This window comes from Ambystoma mexicanum, chromosome 1p, assembly GCF_040938575.1.
Source record: "Ambystoma mexicanum isolate Mex_15411 chromosome 1p, UKY_AmexF1_1, whole genome shotgun sequence".
Classification (NCBI taxonomy): Eukaryota; Metazoa; Chordata; class Amphibia; order Caudata; family Ambystomatidae; genus Ambystoma; species Ambystoma mexicanum.
The window spans coordinates 1,025,151,876-1,025,173,077 of NC_090921.1; the positions used below are offsets into that span (position 1 = coordinate 1,025,151,876).

Here is a 21,202-nt window from a genome sequence, read left to right on the forward strand (position 1 = left end):
CATCTCTTGCAATTCGTGCAAAATACTACAAATTTGGCTTGTGAGGTTCCCGAATTGAGTAAAAGCACATCAGTTCCCAATTAAAAAAATGACCCCCTCCGCAGTCTCCCGCATGTTAATGACCACCATACTAAGGGGGAAAAGTTGAAAGGCGGCGCCTCACAGGCCATCTCCTCAGAGTATTCAGCCGTGTTGGGCCTTGACAATATTTTAATATCTTGGATGGTGTATAGTGTTCTCTCATTTCCCTTGAGAAATCAAGATTGTCAAGGGGATTCTGCTGTTTTGCCAGTTCATAGCAAGAGATGGGGATCCAAAACACCTGACAGGAAACCAATGAAGATTCGTGTTGGACAGAAAAATAACGTGGCCACAGCCTCAAAGCAAAAGGCATCTATTTTCAGTGATGAAATATAATATAATTATAAATTATCTGTTATTTTACTTTCCAAGTATTTTACTTTCCAAGTATTCAATAAAATGTGCATTTGGCAAAAGTCCTTTGAGCCGGATTTGAACCAGCGACCTAAGGATGCCTGTTTTACCACTACAGTCCTCCGCTCTACCAACTGAGCTATCAAAGGCTTGGCAAATCAACTCTAGCAAACTCAATACGAGCTTCCACTTCAACCGTCGACTTGTAAACATCTCTTGCAATTCGTGCAAAATACTACAAATTTGGCTTGTGAGGTTCCCGAATTGAGTAAAAGCACATCAGTTCACAATTAAAAAAATGACCCCCTCCGCAGTCGCCCGCATGTTACTGACCACCATACTAAGGGGGAAAAGTTGAAAGGCGGCACCTCACAGGCCATCTCCTCAGAGTATTCAGCCGCGTTGGGCCTTGACAATATTTTAATATCTTGGATGGTGTATAGTGTTCTCTCATTTCTCTTGAGAAATCAAGATTGTCAAGGGGATTCTGCTGTTTTGCCAGTTCATAGCAAGAGATGGGGATCCAAAACACCTCACAGGAAACCAATGAAGATTCGTGTTGGACAGAAAAATAACGTGGTCACAGCCTCAAAGCAAAAGGCATCTATTTTCAGTGATGAAATATAATATAATTATAAATTGTCTGTTATTTTACTTTCCAAGTATTTTACTTTCCAAGTATTCAATAAAATGTGCATTTGGCAAAAGTCCTTCGAGCCGGATTTGAACCAGCGACCTAAGGATGCCTGTTTTATCACTACAGTCCTCCGCTCTATCAACTGAGCTATCCAAGGCTTGGCAAATCAGTCTCTAGCAAGCTCAATACGAGCTTCTACTTCAACCGTCCACATTCAAACATCTCTTGCAATTCGTGCAAAATACTACAAATTTGGCTTGTGAGGTTCCCGAATTGAGTAAAAGCACATCAGTTCACAATTAAAAAAATGACCCCCTCCGCAGTCTCCCGCATGTTACTGACCACCATACAAAGGAGGAAAAGTTGAAAGGCGGCGCCTCACAGGCCATCTCCTCAGAGTATTCATCAGTGTTCGGCCTTGACAATATTTTAATATCTTGGATGGTGTATAGTGTTCTCCCATTTCCCTTGAGAAATCAAGATTGTCAAGGGGATTCTGCTGTTTTGCCAGTTCATAGCAAGAGATGGGGATCCGAAACACCTCACAGGCAACCAATGAAGATTGGTGTTGGACAGAAACATAACGTGGCCACAGCCTCTGTTAGGCAGAAACCTGTGCAGTTCCCTTGGGGAACACTGCAAAAGATTTAAGACTACAGGTAGAGCAGTAAACCCCTTTGGTAGCAGTCTGTACCACCCAGATTTACCTGGTAGCTGTGGCTGAGCAGTCAGACTTCTCTCAAGAAGAGTTAGGCAGTATGTAAAGTATACACAATATGTACCAAAACACAATAGCACAAGCAAACACTGACCAGAGCTTGGTTTCAAAAGTATATAGTTATTTATTTAAAATACACATAAGTTAAAAACACTCTAGCAAAATATAGTAAACACTTCAAACACAGTTATAATGAAAGTAGATTCAATCCTTTCTCCTATCTAGACAACTCTAGGTTAACACCACTTAATTAAAACAGAGGTGAGTGCTTAACGTTAGATGACACTCTAGTAGTTTCCGAGAAAGGGGAGAGAAAAAGCAGAAATAGGTTAGACACACCACTCTAAGGTCCAGAACACTTGCAATAGGCTTAAAGAAGAATAAAGTCACAGGTGAGCAAAAGTCACTAGGCAGGGCCCACTCTTAGAGTAGCCGGAGCGAAAATGTGCCCAAGATCACACTGTTAGTTAGAGATTCAAAGTCTTGCAAAGAGTCAAAAAGAGTTTAGAGTGGCTCAGAAAGTTTAGCCAAAGTGTCCCAGGCACTCCCAGGTTCGAAAGCCGGGGACTAAATCTACCCCGTACAGTCGGTGGCAAGGGAAGCCAGGCGGAACACAGTACCTTAAGCGGAAAGGATCCTCCAGCGGTGGCAGTTGTTCCAGGCAGTGGCAGCAGGGCTCGACGTCGGTCAGGGGAGAAGAAGTTCTCGCTGAAGAGCAGAAGAAGAGGGTCGTTGCACTGCCCGGGAAGAAACCAGCCGCGGAGTCCTCCGGTTAAAGGGTTGGTACCGACTTTCGCGGTATGGGGGTAAAGTGTGGTATTCCGGTTGCCGGGGTGCTTGGCACAGGCAAGGCGGCCACGAGATACCTCAAAGAGCGGAAAGAAGGCGAAAACTGGTTGTCCCCACCAGTCAAGGGAAGGAGCCACTCCGTTAAGAGTTCTCCTCGGTCGTCGGGAAAAGTGGTGAGACGGTTCAGCAGGGCTCCACCGGGTGGTGTCGTCGAAGCAGGTCGGCTCAGCTCTTCCCTCGTCGGATTCTTGGTCCTGTGGCGACTTCTGAAGTCCCAGTCCCCAAAGCCCTGCTTTTATGCAACAAGCCCCCATTCACCCAGCCTAGCTGTCACTCAAACATGCTAAGTGGTGAGCCGGGCGGCTCACCACTTGGGCCAATCAGGACGGAGTGCGACTTGAGTTACCAAGGTAACTCAGTCCAGGGTGCCTAAATCCCCCTCCACCCCTCCTAAGTACCCCAGACAGAGTGGCACCACTTTGGAGGGCTTCTGTGGAGAAGCCCGCCAAAAGTGGAACAAAGGGCTCCACTTTGGGTCAGAGTTACAGAGGCGAACACCAACGCCATTTTAGAATCAAGTTTTGGCAAAAAAGTCCCAACCGGAGTTATAAAAATAAATATATAAACCGGCGGTATGTTTAAGGCTACCGTAAATAAATAATTAAATGTGTTAGCCTAAAACAATGGGAAATCCCATAGGGAAATATTCGCGGTCGAATATAAAAAGTAGTTTCCACTGCCACCAGCCAAAACTCGATCAGGGGGGACGGAGACGTGCCCCCTCGACTAACAGACCCTGGGGCAATCGAATTGCCCCAGCCAGTACGTCCACAATAGGATGGTTTGTACTGGTTCTGTTCAGGATTCAAGACTAGCAAAGTCTTTGGTGACTTTACATGCCCTGGGAGACAGTAGTCAGTCCCAGGGTATGGAGTCTATGTTGGGGAGTCCCTAGGACACCCCTGGGTCACGGCACAGAGGGTGCTGTGTGACCCACATCACAAAAATATGCGGCCCTATGGAGTAAAAGACCCCATAGCCCATTCAACACAAGGTTTGTCCAAGATAACACAGTTCAACATGTCCAAGAGTGAGGGTAAAAGAGTCTCACTCTTGGCAGGAGAAAAAAATTAAACCCCAGAAATCCAGCAAAGCTGCTGGGGGACTCACTAGGTAGGGAAATTCAGCCTAAACAGAGAATTCTCCCTAACAGCCTCAAAGCAAAAGGCATCTATTTTCAGTGATGAAATATAATATAATTATAAATTGTCTGTTATTTTACTTTCCAAGTATTTCACTTTCCAAGTATTCAATAAAATTTGCATTTGGCAAAAGTCCTTCGAGCCGGATTTGAACCAGCGACCTAAGGATGCCTGTTTTACCACTACAGTCCTCCGCTCTACCAACTGAGCTTTCGAAGGCTTGGCAAATCAATCTCTAGCAAACTCAATACGAGCTTCCACTTCAACCTTCGACTTGTAAACATCTCTTGCAATTCGTGCAAAATACTACAAATTTGGCTTGTGACGTTCCCGAATTGAGTAAAAGCACATCAGTTCCCAATTAAAAAAATGACCCCCTCCGCAGTCTCCCGCATGTTACTGACCAACATACTAAGGGGGAAAAGTTGAAAGGCGGCGCCTCACAGGCCATCTCCTCAGAGTATTCAGCCGTGTTGGGCCTTGACAATATTTTAATATCTTGGATGGTGTATGCTGTTCTCTCATTTCCCTTGAGAAATCAAGATTGTCAAGGGGATTCTGCTGTTTTGCCAGTTCATAGCAAGAGATGGGGATCCGAAACACCTCACAGGCAACCAATGAAGATTGGTGTTGGACAGAAACATAACGTGGCCACAGCCTCAAAGCAAAAGGCATCTATTTTCAGTGATGAAATATAATATAATTATAAATTGTCTGTTATTTTATTTTCCAAGTATTTTACTTTCCAAGTATTCAATAAAATTTGCATTTGGCAGAAGTCCTTCCAGCCGGATTTGAACCAGCGACCTAAGGATGCCTGTTTTACCACTACAGTCCTCCGCTCTACCAACTGAGCTTTCGAAGGCTTGGCAAATCATTCTCTAGCAAACTCAATACGAGCTTCCACTTCAACCGTCGACTTGTAAACATCTCTTGCAATTCGTGCAAAATACTACAAATTTGGCTTGTGAGGTTCCCGAATTGAGTAAAAGCACATCAGTTCCCAATTAAAAAAATGACCCCCTCCGCAGTCTCCCGCATGTTAATGACCACCATACTAAGGGGGAAAAGTTGAAAGGCGGCGCCTCACAGGCCATCTCCTCAGAGTATTCAGCCGTGTTGGGCCTTGACAATATTTTAATATCTTGGATGGTGTATAGTGTTCTCTCATTTCCCTTGAGAAATCAAGATTGTCAAGGGGATTCTGCTGTTTTGCCAGTTCATAGCAAGAGATGGGGATCCAAAACACCTGACAGGAAACCAATGAAGATTCGTGTTGGACAGAAAAATAACGTGGCCACAGCCTCAAAGCAAAAGGCATCTATTTTCAGTGATGAAATATAATATAATTATAAATTGTCTGTTATTTTACTTTCCAAGTATTTTACTTTCCAAGTATTCAATAAAATGTGCATTTGGCAAAAGTCCTTTGAGCCAGATTTGAACCAGCGACCTACGGATGCCTGTTTTACCACTACAGTCCTCCACTCTACCAACTGAGCTATCAAAGGCATGACAAATCAACTCTAGCAAACTCAATACGAGCTTCCACTTCAACCGTCGACTTGTAAACATCTCTTGCAATTCGTGCAAAATACTACAAATTTGGCTTGTGAGGTTCCCGAATTGAGTAAAAGCACATCAGTTCACAATTAAAAAAATGACCCCCTCCGCAGTCGCCCGCATGTTACTGACCACCATACTAAGGGGGAAAAGTTGAAAGGCGGCGCCTCACAGGCCATCTCCTCAGAGTATTCAGCCCTGTTGGGCCTTGACAATATTTTAATATCTTGGATGGTGTATAGTGTTCTCTCATTTCCCTTGAGAAATCAAGATTGTCAAGGGGATTCTGCTGTTTTGCCAGTTCATAGCAAGAGATGGGGATCAAAAACACCTGACAGGAAACCAATGAAGATTCGTGTTGGACAGAAAAATAACGTGGCCACAGCCTCAAAGCAAAAGGCATCTATTTTCAGTGATGAAATATAATATAATTATAAATTGTCTTTTATTTTACTTTCCAAGTATTTTACTTTCCAAGTATTCAATAAAATGTGCATTTGGCAAAAGTCCTTTGAGCCGGATTTGAACCAGCGGCCTAAGGATGCCTGTTTTACCACTACAGTCCTCCGCTCTACCAACTGAGCTATCGAAGGCTTGGCAAATCAGTCTCTAGCAAGCTCAATACGAGCTTCCACTTCAACCGTCGACATTCAAACATCTCTTGCAATTCGTGCAAAATACTACAAATTTGGCTTGTGAGGTTCCCGAATTGAGTAAAAGCACATCAGTTCACAATTAAAAAAATGACCCCCTCCGCAGTGTCCTGCATGTTACTGACCACCATACAAAGGAGGAAAAGTTGAAAGGCGGCGCCTCACAGGCCATCTCCTCAGAGTATTCATCAGTGTTCGGCCTTGACAATATTTTAATATCTTGGATGGTGTATAGTGTTCTCCCATTTCCCTTGAGAAATCAAGATTGTCAAGGGGATTCTGCTGTTTTGTCAGTTCATAGCAAGAGATGGGGATCCAAAATACCTCACAGGAAACCAACGAAGATTGGTGTCGGACAGAAAAATAACGTGGCCACAGCCTCAAAGCAAAAGGCATCTATTTTCAGTGATGAAATATAATATAATTATAAATTGTCTGTTATTTTACTTTCCAAGTATTTTACTTTCCAAGTATTCAATACAATGTGCATTTGGCAAAAGTCCTTCGAGCCGGATTTGAAACAGCGACCTAAGGATGCCTGTTTTACCACTACAGTCCCACGCTCTACCAACTGAGCTATCGAAGGCTTGGCAAATCGTTCTCTAGCAAACTCAATACGAGCTTCCACTTCAACCGTCGACTTGTAAACATCTCTTGCAATTCGTGCAAAATACTACAAATTTGGCTTGTGAGGTTCCCGAATTGAGTAAAAGCACATCAGTTCCCAATTTAAAAAATGACCCCCTCCGCAGTCTCCCGCATGTTAATGACCACCATACTAAGGGGGAAAAGTTGAAAGGCGGCGCCTCACAGGCCATCTCCTCAGAGTATTCAGCCGTGTTGGGCCTTGACAATATTTTAATATCTTGGATGGTGTATAGTGTTCTCTCATTTCCCTTGAGAAATCAAGATTGTCAAGGGGATTCTGCTGTTTTGCCAGTTCATAGCAAGAGATGGGGATCCAAAACACCTGACAGGAAACCAATGAAGATTCGTGTTGGACAGAAAAATAACGTGGCCACAGCCTCAAAGCAAAAGGCATCTATTTTCAGTGATGAAATATAATATAATTATAAATTATCTGTTATTTTACTTTCCAAGTATTTTACTTTCCAAGTATTCAATAAAATGTGCATTTGGCAAAAGTCCTTTGAGCCGGATTTGAACCAGCGACCTAAGGATGCCTGTTTTACCACTACAGTCCTCCGCTCTACCAACTGAGCTATCAAAGGCTTGGCAAATCAACTCTAGCAAACTCAATACGAGCTTCCACTTCAACCGTCGACTTGTAAACATCTCTTGCAATTCGTGCAAAATACTACAAATTTGGCTTGTGAGGTTCCCGAATTGAGTAAAAGCACATCAGTTCACAATTAAAAAAATGACCCCCTCCGCAGTCGCCCGCATGTTACTGACCACCATACTAAGGGGGAAAAGTTGAAAGGCGGCACCTCACAGGCCATCTCCTCAGAGTATTCAGCCGCGTTGGGCCTTGACAATATTTTAATATCTTGGATGGTGTATAGTGTTCTCTCATTTCTCTTGAGAAATCAAGATTGTCAAGGGGATTCTGCTGTTTTGCCAGTTCATAGCAAGAGATGGGGATCCAAAACACCTCACAGGAAACCAATGAAGATTCGTGTTGGACAGAAAAATAACGTGGTCACAGCCTCAAAGCAAAAGGCATCTATTTTCAGTGATGAAATATAATATAATTATAAATTGTCTGTTATTTTACTTTCCAAGTATTTTACTTTCCAAGTATTCAATAAAATGTGCATTTGGCAAAAGCCCTCCGAGCCGGATTTGAACCAGCGACCTAAGGATGCCTGTTTTACCACTACAGTCCTCCGCTCTACCAACTGAGCTATCGAAGGCTTGGCAAATCAGTCTCTAGCAAGCTCAATACGAGCTTCTACTTCAACCGTCCACATTCAAACATCTCTTGCAATTCGTGCAAAATACTACAAATTTGGCTTGTGAGGTTCCCGAATTGAGTAAAAGCACATCAGTTCACAATTAAAAAAATGACCCCCTCCGCAGTGTCCCGCATGTTACTGACCACCATACAAAGGAGGAAAAGTTGAAAGGCGGCGCCTCACAGGCCATCTCCTCAGAGTATTCATCAGTGTTCGGCCTTGACCATATTTTAATATCTTGGATGGTGTATAGTGTTCTCCCATTTCCCTTGAGAAATCAAGATTGTCAAGGGGATTCTGCTGTTTTGCCAGTTCATAGCAAGAGATGGGGATCCGAAACACCTCACAGGCAACCAATGAAGATTGGTGTTGGACAGAAACATAACGTGGCCACAGCCTCAAAGCAAAAGGCATCTATTTTCAGTGATGAAATATAATATAATTATAAATTGTCTGTTATTTTATTTTCCAAGTATTTCACTTTCCAAGTATTCAATAAAATTTGCATTTGGCAAAAGTCCTTTGAGCCGGATTTGAACCAGCGACCTAAGGATGCCTGTTTTACCACTACAGTCCTCCGCTCTACCAACTGAGCTTTCGAAGGCTTGGCAAATCAATCTCTAGCAAACTCAATACGAGCTTCCACTTCAACCGTCGACTTGTAAACATCTCTTGCAATTCGTGCAAAATACTACAAATTTGGCTTGTGAGGTTCCCGAATTGAGTAAAAGCACATCAGTTCCCAATTAAAAAAATGACCCCCTCCGCAGTCTCCCGCATGTTAATGACCACCATACTAAGGGGGAAAAGTTGAAAGGCGGCGCCTCACAGGCCATCTCCTCAGAGTATTCAGCCGTGTTGGGCCTTGACAATATTTTAATATCTTGGATGGTGTATAGTGTTCTCTCATTTCCCTTGAGAAATCAAGATTGTCAAGGGGATTCTGCTGTTTTGCCAGTTCATAGCAAGAGATGGGGATCCAAAACACCTGACAGGAAACCAATGAAGATTCGTGTTGGACAGAAAAATAACGTGGCCACAGCCTCAAAGCAAAAGGCATCTATTTTCAGTGATGAAATATAATATAATTATAAATTGTCTGTTATTTTACTTTCCAAGTATTTTACTTTCCAAGTATTCAATAAAATGTGCATTTGGCAAAAGTCCTTTGAGCCGGATTTGAACCAGCGACCTACGGATGCCTGTTTTACCACTACAGTCCTCCGCTCTACCAACTGAGCAATCAAAGGCATGACAAATCAACTCTAGCAAACTCAATACGAGCTTCCACTTCAACCGTCGACTTGTAAACATCTCTTGCAATTCGTGCAAAATACTACAAATTTGGCTTGTGAGGTTCCCGAATTGAGTAAAAGCACATCAGTTCACAATTAAAAAAATGGCCCCCTCCGCAGTCGCCCGCATGTTACTGACCACCATACTAAGGGGGAAAAGTTGAAAGGCGGCGCCTCACAGGCCATCTCCTCAGAGTATTCAGCCCTGTTGGGCCTTGACAATATTTTAATATCTTGGATGGTGTATAGTGTTCTCTCATTTCCCTTGAGAAATCAAGATTGTCAAGGGGATTCTGCTGTTTTGCCAGTTCATAGCAAGAGATGGGGATCAAAAACACCTGACAGGAAACCAATGAAGATTCGTGTTGGACAGAAAAATAACGTGGCCACAGCCTCAAAGCAAAAGGCATCTATTTTCAGTGATGAAATATAATATAATTATAAATTGTCTGTTATTTTACTTTCCAAGTATTTTACTTTCCAAGTATTCAATAAAATGTGCATTTGGCAAAAGTCCTTTGAGCCGGATTTGAACCAGCGACCTAAGGATGCCTGTTTTACCACTACAGTCCTCCGCTCTACCAACTGAGCTATTGAAGGCTTGGCAAATCAGTCTCTAGCAAGCTCAATACGAGCTTCCACTTCAACCGTCGACATTCAAACATCTCTTGCAATTCGTGCAAAATACTACAAATTTGGCTTGTGAGGTTCCCGAATTGAGTAAAAGCACATCAGTTCACAATTAAAAAAATGACCCCCTCCGCAGTGTCCCGCATGTTACTGACCACCATACAAAGGAGGAAAAGTTGAAAGGCGGCGCCTCACAGGCCATCTCCTCAGAGTATTCATCAGTGTTCGGCCTTGACAATATTTTAATATCTTGGATGGTGTATAGTGTTCTCCCATTTCCCTTGAGAAATCAAGATTGTCAAGGGGATTCTGCTGTTTTGCCAGTTCATAGCAAGAGATGGGGATCCGAAACACCTCACAGGCAACCAATGAAGATTGGTGTTGGACAGAAACATAACGTGGCCACAGCCTCAAAGCAAAAGGCATCTATTTTCAGTGATGAAATATAATATAATTATAAATTGTCTGTTATTTTATTTTCCAAGTATTTCACTTTCCAAGTATTCAATACAATGTGCATTTGGCAAAAGTCCTTCGAGCCGGATTTGAAACAGCGACCTAAGGATGCCTGTTTTACCACTACAGTCCCACGCTCTACCAACTGAGCTATCGAAGGCTTGGCAAATCGTTCTCTAGCAAACTCAATACGAGCTTCCACTTCAACCGTCGACTTGTAAACATCTCTTGCAATTCGTGCAAAATACTACAAATTTGGCTTGTGAGGTTCCCGAATTGAGTAAAAGCACATCAGTTCCCAATTAAAAAAATGACCCCCTCCGCAGTCTCCCGCATGTTAATGACCACCATACTAAGGGGGAAAAGTTGAAAGGCGGCGCCTCACAGGCCATCTCCTCAGAGTATTCAGCCGTGTTGGGCCTTGACAATATTTTAATATCTTGGATGGTGTATAGTGTTCTCTCATTTCCCTTGAGAAATCAAGATTGTCAAGGGGATTCTGCTGTTTTGCCAGTTCATAGCAAGAGATGGGGATCCAAAACACCTGACAGGAAACCAATGAAGATTCGTGTTGGACAGAAAAATAACGTGGCCACAGCCTCAAAGCAAAAGGCATCTATTTTCAGTGATGAAATATAATATAATTATAAATTATCTGTTATTTTACTTTCCAAGTATTTTACTTTCCAAGTATTCAATAAAATGTGCATTTGGCAAAAGTCCTTTGAGCCGGATTTGAACCAGCGACCTAAGGATGCCTGTTTTACCACTACAGTCCTCCGCTCTACCAACTGAGCTATCAAAGGCTTGGCAAATCAACTCTAGCAAACTCAATAGGAGCTTCCACTTCAACCGTCGACTTGTAAACATCTCTTGCAATTCGTGCAAAATACTACAAATTTGGCTTGTGAGGTTCCCGAATTGAGTAAAAGCACATCAGTTCCCAATTAAAAAAATGACCCCCTCCGCAGTCTCCCGCATGTTAATGACCACCATACTAAGGGGGAAAAGTTGAAAGGCGGCGCCTCACAGGCCATCTCCTCAGAGTATTCAGCCGTGTTGGGCCTTGACAATATTTTAATATCTTGGATGGTGTATAGTGTTCTCTCATTTCCCTTGAGAAATCAAGATTGTCAAGGGGATTCTGCTGTTTTGCCAGTTCATAGCAAGAGATGGGGATCCAAAACACCTGACAGGAAACCAATGAAGATTCGTGTTGGACAGAAAAATAACGTGGCCACAGCCTCAAAGCAAAAGGCATCTATTTTCAGTGATGAAATATAATATAATTATAAATTATCTGTTATTTTACTTTCCAAGTATTTTACTTTCCAAGTATTCAATAAAATGTGCATTTGGCAAAAGTCCTTTGAGCCGGATTTGAACCAGCCACCTAAGGATGCCTGTTTTACCACTACAGTCCTCCGCTCTACCAACTGAGCTATCAAAGGCTTGGCAAATCAACTCTAGCAAACTCAATACGAGCTTCCACTTCAACCGTCGACTTGTAAACATCTCTTGCAATTCGTGCAAAATACTACAAATTTGGCTTGTGAGGTTCCCGAATTGAGTAAAAGCACATCAGTTCACAATTAAAAAAATGACCCCCTCCGCAGTCGCCCGCATGTTACTGACCACCATACTAAGGGGGAAAAGTTGAAAGGCGGCACCTCACAGGCCATCTCCTCAGAGTATTCAGCCGCGTTGGGCCTTGACAATATTTTAATATCTTGGATGGTGTATAGTGTTCTCTCATTTCTCTTGAGAAATCAAGATTGTCAAGGGGATTCTGCTGTTTTGCCAGTTCATAGCAAGAGATGGGGATCCAAAACACCTCACAGGAAACCAATGAAGATTCGTGTTGGACAGAAAAATAACGTGGTCACAGCCTCAAAGCAAAAGGCATCTATTTTCAGTGATGAAATATAATATAATTATAAATTGTCTGTTATTTTACTTTCCAAGTATTTTACTTTCCAAGTATTCAATAAAATGTGCATTTGGCAAAAGTCCTTCGAGCCGGATTTGAACCAGCGACCTAAGGATGCCTGTTTTACCACTGCAGTCCTCCGCTCTACCAACTGAGCTATCGAAGGCTTGGCAAATCAGTCTCTAGCAAGCTCAATACGAGCTTCTACTTCAACCGTCCACATTCAAACATCTCTTGCAATTCGTGCAAAATACTACAAATTTGGCTTGTGAGGTTCCCGAATTGAGTAAAAGCACATCAGTTCACAATTAAAAAAATGACCCCCTCCGCAGTGTCCCGCATGTTACTGACCACCATACTAAGGGGGAAAAGTTGAAAGGCGGCACCTCACAGGCCATCTCCTCAGAGTATTCAGCCGCGTTGGGCCTTGACAATATTTTAATATCTTGGATGGTGTATAGTGTTCTCTCATTTCTCTTGAGAAATCAAGATTGTCAAGGGGATTCTGCTGTTTTGCCAGTTCATAGCAAGAGATGGGGATCCGAAACACCTCACAGGCAACCATTGAAGATTGGTGTTGGACAGGAACATAAAGTGGCCACAGCCTCAAAGCAAAAGGCATCTATTTTCAGTGATGAAATATAATATAATTATAAATTGTCTGTTATTTTATTTTCCAAGTATTTCACTTTCCAAGTATTCAATAAAATTTGCATTTGGCAAAAGTCCTTCGAGCCGGATTTGAACCAGCGACCTAAGGATGCCTGTTTTACCACTACAGTCCTCCGCTCTACCAACTGAGCTTTCGAAGGCTTGGCAAATCAATCTCTAGCAAACTCAATACGAGCTTCCACTTCAACCGTCGACTTGTAAACATCTCTTGCAATTCGTGCAAAATACTACAAATTTGGCTTGTGAGGTTCCCGAATTGAGTAAAAGCACATCAGTTCCCAATTAAAAAAATGACCCCCACCGCAGTCTCCCGCATGTTAATGACCACCATACTAAGGGGGAAAAGTTGAAAGGCGGCGCCTCACAGGCCATCTCCTCAGAGTATTCAGCCGTGTTGGGCCTTGACAATATTTTAATATCTTGGATGGTGTATAGTGTTCTCTCATTTCCCTTGAGAAATCAAGATTGTCAAGGGGATTCTGCTGTTTTGCCAGTTCATAGCAAGAGATGGGGATCCAAAACACCTGACAGGAAACCAATGAAGATTTGTGTTGGACAGAAAAATAAAGTGGCCACAGCCTCAAAGCAAAAGGCATCTATTTTCAGTGATGAAATATAATATAATTATAAATTGTCTGTTATTTTACTTTCCAAGTATTTTACTTTCCAAGTATTCAATAAAATGTGCATTTGGCAAAAGTCCTTCGAGCCGGATTTGAACAAGCGACCTAAGGATGCCTGTTTTACCACTACAGTCCTCCGCTCTACCAACTGAGCTATCGAAGGCTTGGCAAATCGTTCTCTAGCAAACTCAATACGAGCTTCCACTTCAACCGTCGACTTGTAAACATCTCTTGCAATTCGTGCAAAATACTACAAATTTGGCTTGTGACGTTCCCGAATTGAGTAAAAGCACATCAGTTCCCAATTAAAAAAATGACCCCCTCCGCAGTCTCCCGCATGTTACTGACCACCATACAAAGGAGGAAAAGTTGAAAGGCGGCGCCTCACAGGCCATCTCCTCAGAGTATTCATCAGTGTTCGGCCTTGACAATATTTTAATATCTTGGATGGTGTATAGTGTTCTCCCATTTCCCTTGATAAATCAAGATTGTCAAGGGGATTCTGCTGTTTTGTCAGTTCATAGCAAGAGATGGGGATCCAAAATACGTCACAGGAAACCAACGAAGATTGGTGTCGGACAGAAAAATAACGTGGCCACAGCCTCAAAGCAAAAGGCATCTATTTTCAGTGATGAAATATAATATAATTATAAATATTCTGTTATTTTATTTTCCAAGTATTTTACTTTCCAAGTATTCAATAAAATTTGCATTTGGCAAAAGTCCTTCGAGCCGGATTTGAACCAGCAACCTAAGGATGCCTGTTTTACCACTACAGTCCTCCGCTCTACCAACTGAGCTTTCGAAGGCTTGGCAAATTATTCTCTAGCAAACTCAATACGAGCTTCCACTTCAACCGTCGACTTGTAAACATCTCTTGCAATTCGTGCAAAATACTACAAATTTGGCTTGTGAGGTTCCCGAATTGAGTAAAAGCACATCAGTTCCCAATTAAAAAAATGACCCCCTCCGCAGTCTCCCGCATGTTAATGACCACCATACTAAGGGGGAAAAGTTGAAAGGTGGCGCCTCACAGGCCATCTCCTCAGAGTATTCAGCCGTGTTGGGCCTTGACAATATTTTAATATCTTGGATGGTGTATAGTGTTCTCTCATTTCCCTTGAGAAATCAAGATTGTCAAGGGGATTCTGCTGTTTTGCCAGTTCATAGCAAGAGATGGGGATCAAAAACACCTGACAGGAAACCAATGAAGATTCGTGTTGGACAGAAAAATAACGTGGCCACAGCCTCAAAGCAAAAGGCATCTATTTTCAGTGATGAAATATAATATAATTATAAATTGTCTGTTATTTTACTTTCCAAGTATTTTACTTTCCAAGTATTCAATAAAATGTGCATTTGGCAAAAGTCCTTTGAGCCGGATTTGAACCAGCGACCTAAGGATGCCTGTTTTACCACTACAGTCCTCCGCTCTACCAACTGAGCTATCGAAGGCTTGGCAAATCAGTCTCTAGCAAGCTCAATACGAGCTTCCACTTCAACCGTCGACATTCAAACATCTCTTGCAATTCGTGCAAAATACTACAAATTTGGCTTGTGAGGTTCCCGAATTGAGTAAAAGCACATCAGTTCACAATTAAAAAAATGACCCCCTCCGCAGTGTCCCGCATGTTACTGACCACCATACAAAGGAGGAAAAGTTGAAAGGCGGCGCCTCACAGGCCATCTCCTCAGAGTATTCATCAGTGTTCGGCCTTGACAATATTTTAATATCTTGGATGGTGTATAGTGTTCTCCCATTTCCCTTGAGAAATCAAGATTGTCAAGGGGATTCTGCTGTTTTGTCAGTTCATAGCAAGAGATGGGGATCCAAAATACCTCACAGGAAACCAACGAAGATTGGTGTCGGACAGAAAAATAACGTGGCCACAGCCTCAAAGCAAAAGGCATCTATTTTCAGTTATGAAATATAATATAATTATAAATTGTCTGTTATTTTACTTTCCAAGTATTTTACTTTCCAAGTATTCAATACAATGTGCATTTGGCAAAAGTCCTTCGAGCCGGATTTGAAACAGCGACCTAAGGATGCCTGTTTTACCACTACAGTCCCACGCTCTACCAACTGAGCTATCGAAGGCTTGGCAAATCTTTCTCTAGCAAACTCAATACGAGCTTCCACTTCAACCGTCGACTTGTAAACATCTCTTGCAATTCGTGCAAAATACTACAAATTTGGCTTGTGAGGTTCCCGAATTGAGTAAAAGCACATCAGTTCCCAATTAAAAAAATGACCCCCTCCGCAGTCTCCCGCATGTTAATGACCACCATACTAAGGGGGAAAAGTTGAAAGGCGGCGCCTCACAGGCCATCTCCTCAGAGTATTCAGCCGTGTTGGGCCTTGACAATATTTTAATATCTTGGATGGTGTATAGTGTTCTCTCATTTCCCTTGAGAAATCAAGATTGTCAAGGGGATTCTGCTGTTTTGCCAGTTCATAGCAAGAGATGGGGATCCAAAACACCTGACAGGAAACCAATGAAGATTCGTGTTGGACAGAAAAATAACGTGGCCACAGCCTCAAAGCAAAAGGCATCTATTTTCAGTGATGAAATATAATATAATTATAAATTGTCTGTTATTTTACTTTCCAAGTATTTTACTTTCCAAGTATTCAATAAAATGTGCATTTGGCAAAAGTCCTTTGAGCCGGATTTAAACCAGCGACCTAAGGATGCCTGTTTTACCACTACAGTCCTCCGCTCTACCAACTGAGCTATCGAAGGCTTGGCAAATCAACTCTAGCAAACTGAATACGAGCTTCCACTTCAACCGTCGACTTGTAAACATCTCTTGCAATTCGTGCAAAATACTACAAATTTGGCTTGTGAGGTTCCCGAATTGAGTAAAAGCACATCAGTTCACAATTAAAAAAATGACCCCCTCCGCAGTCGCCCGCATGTTACTGACCACCATACTAAGGGGGAAAAGCTGAAAGGCGGCACCTCACAGGCCATCTCCTCAGAGTATTCAGCCGCGTTGGGCCTTGACAATATTTTAATATCTTGGATGGTGTATAGTGTTCTCTCATTTCTCTTGAGAAATCAAGATTGTCAAGGGGATTCTGCTGTTTTGCCAGTTCATAGCAAGAGATGGGGATCCAAAACACCTGACAGGAAACCAATGAAGATTCGTGTTGGACAGAAAAATAACGTGGTCACAGCTTCAAAGCAAAAGGCATCTATTTTCAGTGATGAAATATAATATAATTATAAATTGTCTGTTATTTTACTTTCCAAGTATTTTACTTTCCAAGTATTCAATAAAATGTGCATTTGGCAAAAGTCCTTCGAGCCGGATTTGAACCAGCGACCTAAGGATGCCTGTTTTACCACTACATTCCTCCGCTCTACCAACTGAGCTATCGAAGGCTTGGCAAATCAGTCTCTAGCAAGCTCAATACGAGCTTCCACTTCAACCGTCGACATTCAAACATCTCTTGCAATTCGTGCAAAATACTACAAATTTGGCTTGTGAGGTTCCCGAATTGAGTAAAAGCACATCAGTTCACAATTAAAAAAATGACCCCCTCCGCAGTCGCCCGCATGTTACTGACCACCATACTAAGGGGGAAAAGTTGAAAGGCGGCGCCTCACAGGCCATCTCCTCAGAGTATTCATCAGTGTTCGGCCTTGACAATATTTTAATATCTTGGATGGTGTATAGTGTTCTCCCATTTCCCTTGAGAAATCAAGATTGTCAAGGGGATTCTGCTGTTTTGTCAGTTCATAGCAAGAGATGGGGATCCAAAATACCTCACAGGAAACCAACGAAGATTGGTGTCGGACAGAAAAATAACGTGGCCACAGCCTCAAAGCAAAAGGCATCTATTTTCAGTGATGAAATATAATATAATTATAAATTGTCTGTTATTTTACTTTCCAAGTATTTTACTTTCCAAGTATTCAATAAAATGTGCATTTGGCAAAAGTCCTTCGAGCCGGATTTGAACCAGCGACCTAAGGATGCCTGTTTTACCACTAGAGTCCTCCGCTCTACCAACTGAGCTATCGAAGGCTTGGCAAATCGTTCTCTAGCAAACTCAATACGAGCTTTCACTTCAACCGTCGACTTGTAAACATCTCTTGCAATTCGTGCAAAATACTACAAATTTGGCTTGTGACGTTCCCGAATTGAGTAAAAGCACATCAGTTCCCAATTAAAAAAATGACCCCCTCTGCAGTCTCCCGCATGTTACTGACCACCATACAAAGGAGGAAAAGTTGAAAGGCGGCGCCTCACAGGCCATCTCCTCAGAGTATTCATCAGTGTTCGGCCTTGACAATATTTTAATATCTTGGATGGTGTATAGTGTTCTCCCATTTCCCTTGATAAATCAAGATTGTCAAGGGGATTCTGCTGTTTTGTCAGTTCATAGCAAGAGATGGGGATCCAAAATACGTCACAGGAAACCAACGAAGATTGGTGTCGGACAGAAAAATAACGTGGCCACAGCCTCAAAGCAAAAGGCATCTATTTTCAGTGATGAAATATAATATAATTATAAATATTCTGTTATTTTATTTTCCAAGTATTTTACTTTCCAAGTATTCAATAAAATTTGCATTTGGCAAAAGTCCTTCGAGCCGGATTTGAACCAGCAACCTAAGGATGCCTGTTTTACCACTACAGTCCTCCGCTCTACCAACTGAGCTTTCGAAGGCTTGGCAAATTATTCTCTAGCAAACTCAATACGAGCTTCCACTTCAACCGTCGACTTGTAAACATCTCTTGCAATTCGTGCAAAATACTACAAATTTGGCTTGTGAGGTTCCCGAATTGAGTAAAAGCACATCAGTTCCCAATTAAAAAAATGACCCCCTCCGCAGTCTCCCGCATGTTAATGACCACCATACTAAGGGGGAAAAGTTGAAAGGTGGCGCCTCACAGGCCATCTCCTCAGAGTATTCAGCCGTGTTGGGCCTTGACAATATTTTAATATCTTGGATGGTGTATAGTGTTCTCTCATTTCCCTTGAGAAATCAAGATTGTCAAGGGGATTCTGCTGTTTTGCCAGTTCATAGCAAGAGATGGGGATCAAAAACACCTGACAGGAAACCAATGAAGATTCGTGTTGGACAGAAAAATAACGTGGCCACAGCCTCAAAGCAAAAGGCATCTATTTTCAGTGATGAAATATAATATAATTATAAATTGTCTGTTATTTTACTTTCCAAGTATTTTACTTTCCAAGTATTCAATAAAATGTGCATTTGGCAAAAGTCCTTTGAGCCGGATTTGAACCAGTGACCTAAGGATGCCTGTTTTACCACTACAGTCCTCCGCTCTACCAACTGAGCTATCGAAGGCTTGGCAAATCAGTCTCTAGCAAGCTCAATACGAGCTTCCACTTCAACCGTCGACATTCAAACATCTCTTGCAATTCGTGCAAAATACTACAAATTTGGCTTGTGAGGTTCCCGAATTGAGTAAAAGCACATCAGTTCACAATTAAAAAAATGACCCCCTCCGCAGTGTCCCGCATGTTACTGACCACCATACAAAGGAGGAAAAGTTGAAAGGCGGCGCCTCACAGGCCATCTCCTCAGAGTATTCATCAGTGTTCGGCCTTGACAATATTTTAATATCTTGGATGGTGTATAGTGTTCTCCCATTTCCCTTGAGAAATCAAGATTGTCAAGGGGATTCTGCTGTTTTGTCAGTTCATAGCAAGAGATGGGGATCCAAAATACCTCACAGGAAACCAACGAAGATTGGTGTCGGACAGAAAAATAACGTGGCCACAGCCTCAAAGCAAAAGGCATCTATTTTCAGTTATGAAATATAATATAATTATAAATTGTCTGTTATTTTACTTTCCAAGTATTTTACTTTCCAAGTATTCAATACAATGTGCATTTGGCAAAAGTCCTTCGAGCCGGATTTGAAACAGCGACCTAAGGATGCCTGTTTTACCACTACAGTCCCACGCTCTACCAACTGAGCTATCGAAGGCTTGGCAAATCTTTCTCTAGCAAACTCAATACGAGCTTCCACTTCAACCGTCGACTTGTAAACATCTCTTGCAATTCGTGCAAAATACTACAAATTTGGCTTGTGAGGTTCCCGAATTGAGTAAAAGCACATCAGTTCCCAATTAAAAAAATGACCCCCTCCGCAGTCTCCCGCATGTTAATGACCACCATACTAAGGGGGAAAAGTTGAAAGGCGGCGCCTCACAGGCCATCTCCTCAGAGTATTCAGCCGTGTTGGGCCTTGACAATATTTTAATATCTTGGATGGTGTATAGTGTTCTCTCATTTCCCTTGAGAAATCAAGATTGTCAAGGGGATTCTGCTGTTTTGCCAGTTCATAGCAAGAGATGGGGATCTAAAACACCTGACAGGAAACCAATGAAGATTCGTGTTGGACAGAAAAATAACGTGGCCACAGCCTCAAGGCAAAAGGCATCTATTTTCAGTGATGAAATATAATATAATTATAAATTGTCTGTTATTTTACTTTCCAAGTATTTTACTTTCCAAGTATTCAATAAAATGTGCATTTGGCAAAAGTCGTTTGAGCCGGATTTGAACCAGCGACCTAAGGATGCCTGTCTTACCACTACAGTCCTCCGCTCTACCAACTGATCTTTCGAAGGCTTGGCAAATCATTCTCTAGCAAACTCAATACGAGCTTCCACTTCAACCGTCGACTTGTAAACATCTCTTGCAATTCGTGCAAAATACTACAAATTTGGCTTGTGAGGTTCCCGAATTGAGTAAAAGCACATCAGTTCCCAATTAAAAAAATGACCCCCTCCGCAGTCTCCCGCATGTTAATGACCACCATACTAAGGGGGAAAAGTTGAAAGGCGGCGCCTCACAGGCCATCTCCTCAGAGTATTCAGCCGTGTTGGGCCTTGACAATATTTTAATATCTTGGATGGTGTATAGTGTTCTCTCATTTCCCTTGAGAAATCAAGATTGTCAAGGGGATTCTGCTGTTTTGCCAGTTCATAGCAAGAGATGGGGATCCAAAACACCTGACAGGAAACCAATGAAGATTCGTGTTGGACAGAAAAATAACGTGGCCACAGCCTCAAAGCAAAAGGCATCTATTTTCAGTGATGAAATATAATATAATTATAAATTGTCTGTTATTTTACTTTCCAAGTATTTTACTTTCCAAGTATTCAATAAAATGTGCATTTGGCAAAAGTCCTTTGAGCCGGATTTGAACCAGCGACCTAAGGATGCCTGTTTTACCACTACAGTCCTCCGCTCTACCAACTGAGCTATCGAAGGCTTGGCAAATCAGTCTCTAGCAAGCTCAATACGAGCTTCCACTTCAACCGTCGACATTCAAACATCTCTTGCAATTCGTGCAAAATACTACAAATTTGGCTTGTGAGGTTCCCGAATTGAGTAAAAGCACATCAGTTCACAATTAAAAAAATGACCCCCTCCGCAGTGTCCCGCATGTTACTGACCACCATACAAAGGAGGAAAAGTTGAAAGGCGGCGCCTCACAGGCCATCTCCTCAGAGTATTCATCAGTGTTCGGCCTTGACAATATTTTAATATCTTGGATGGTGTATAGTGTTCTCCCATTTCCCTTGAGAAATCAAGATTGTCAAGGGGATTCTGCTGTTTTGTCAGTTCATAGCAAGAGATGGGGATCCAAAATACCTCACAGGAAACCAACGAAGATTGGTGT

The 21,202-nt window shown here is 42.2% G+C and overlaps 5 non-coding genes across 5 annotated transcripts; all 5 read right to left on the reverse strand.

Annotated features, from left to right (window-relative positions):
- Window positions 1–498: 498 nt before the first annotated feature.
- On the reverse strand, window positions 499–584 carry TRNAY-GUA (transfer RNA tyrosine (anticodon GUA)). The gene is given in 2 exon segments: window positions 499–534; window positions 548–584. It is a non-coding gene; the product is annotated as a tRNA-Tyr (tRNA).
- A 6,559-nt stretch (window positions 585–7,143) lies between these two features.
- TRNAY-GUA (transfer RNA tyrosine (anticodon GUA)) lies at window positions 7,144–7,229 on the reverse strand. The gene is given in 2 exon segments: window positions 7,144–7,179; window positions 7,193–7,229. It is a non-coding gene; the product is annotated as a tRNA-Tyr (tRNA).
- Window positions 7,230–7,788: 559 nt separating this feature from the next.
- Window positions 7,789–7,874, reverse strand: TRNAY-GUA (transfer RNA tyrosine (anticodon GUA)). Its single transcript is given in 2 exon segments — window positions 7,789–7,824; window positions 7,838–7,874. It is a non-coding gene; the product is annotated as a tRNA-Tyr (tRNA).
- A 3,143-nt stretch (window positions 7,875–11,017) lies between these two features.
- TRNAY-GUA (transfer RNA tyrosine (anticodon GUA)) lies at window positions 11,018–11,103 on the reverse strand. Its single transcript is given in 2 exon segments — window positions 11,018–11,053; window positions 11,067–11,103. It is a non-coding gene; the product is annotated as a tRNA-Tyr (tRNA).
- Window positions 11,104–12,307: 1,204 nt separating this feature from the next.
- TRNAC-GCA (transfer RNA cysteine (anticodon GCA)) lies at window positions 12,308–12,393 on the reverse strand. Its single transcript is given in 2 exon segments — window positions 12,308–12,343; window positions 12,357–12,393. It is a non-coding gene; the product is annotated as a tRNA-Cys (tRNA).
- Window positions 12,394–21,202: the final 8,809 nt, after the last annotated feature.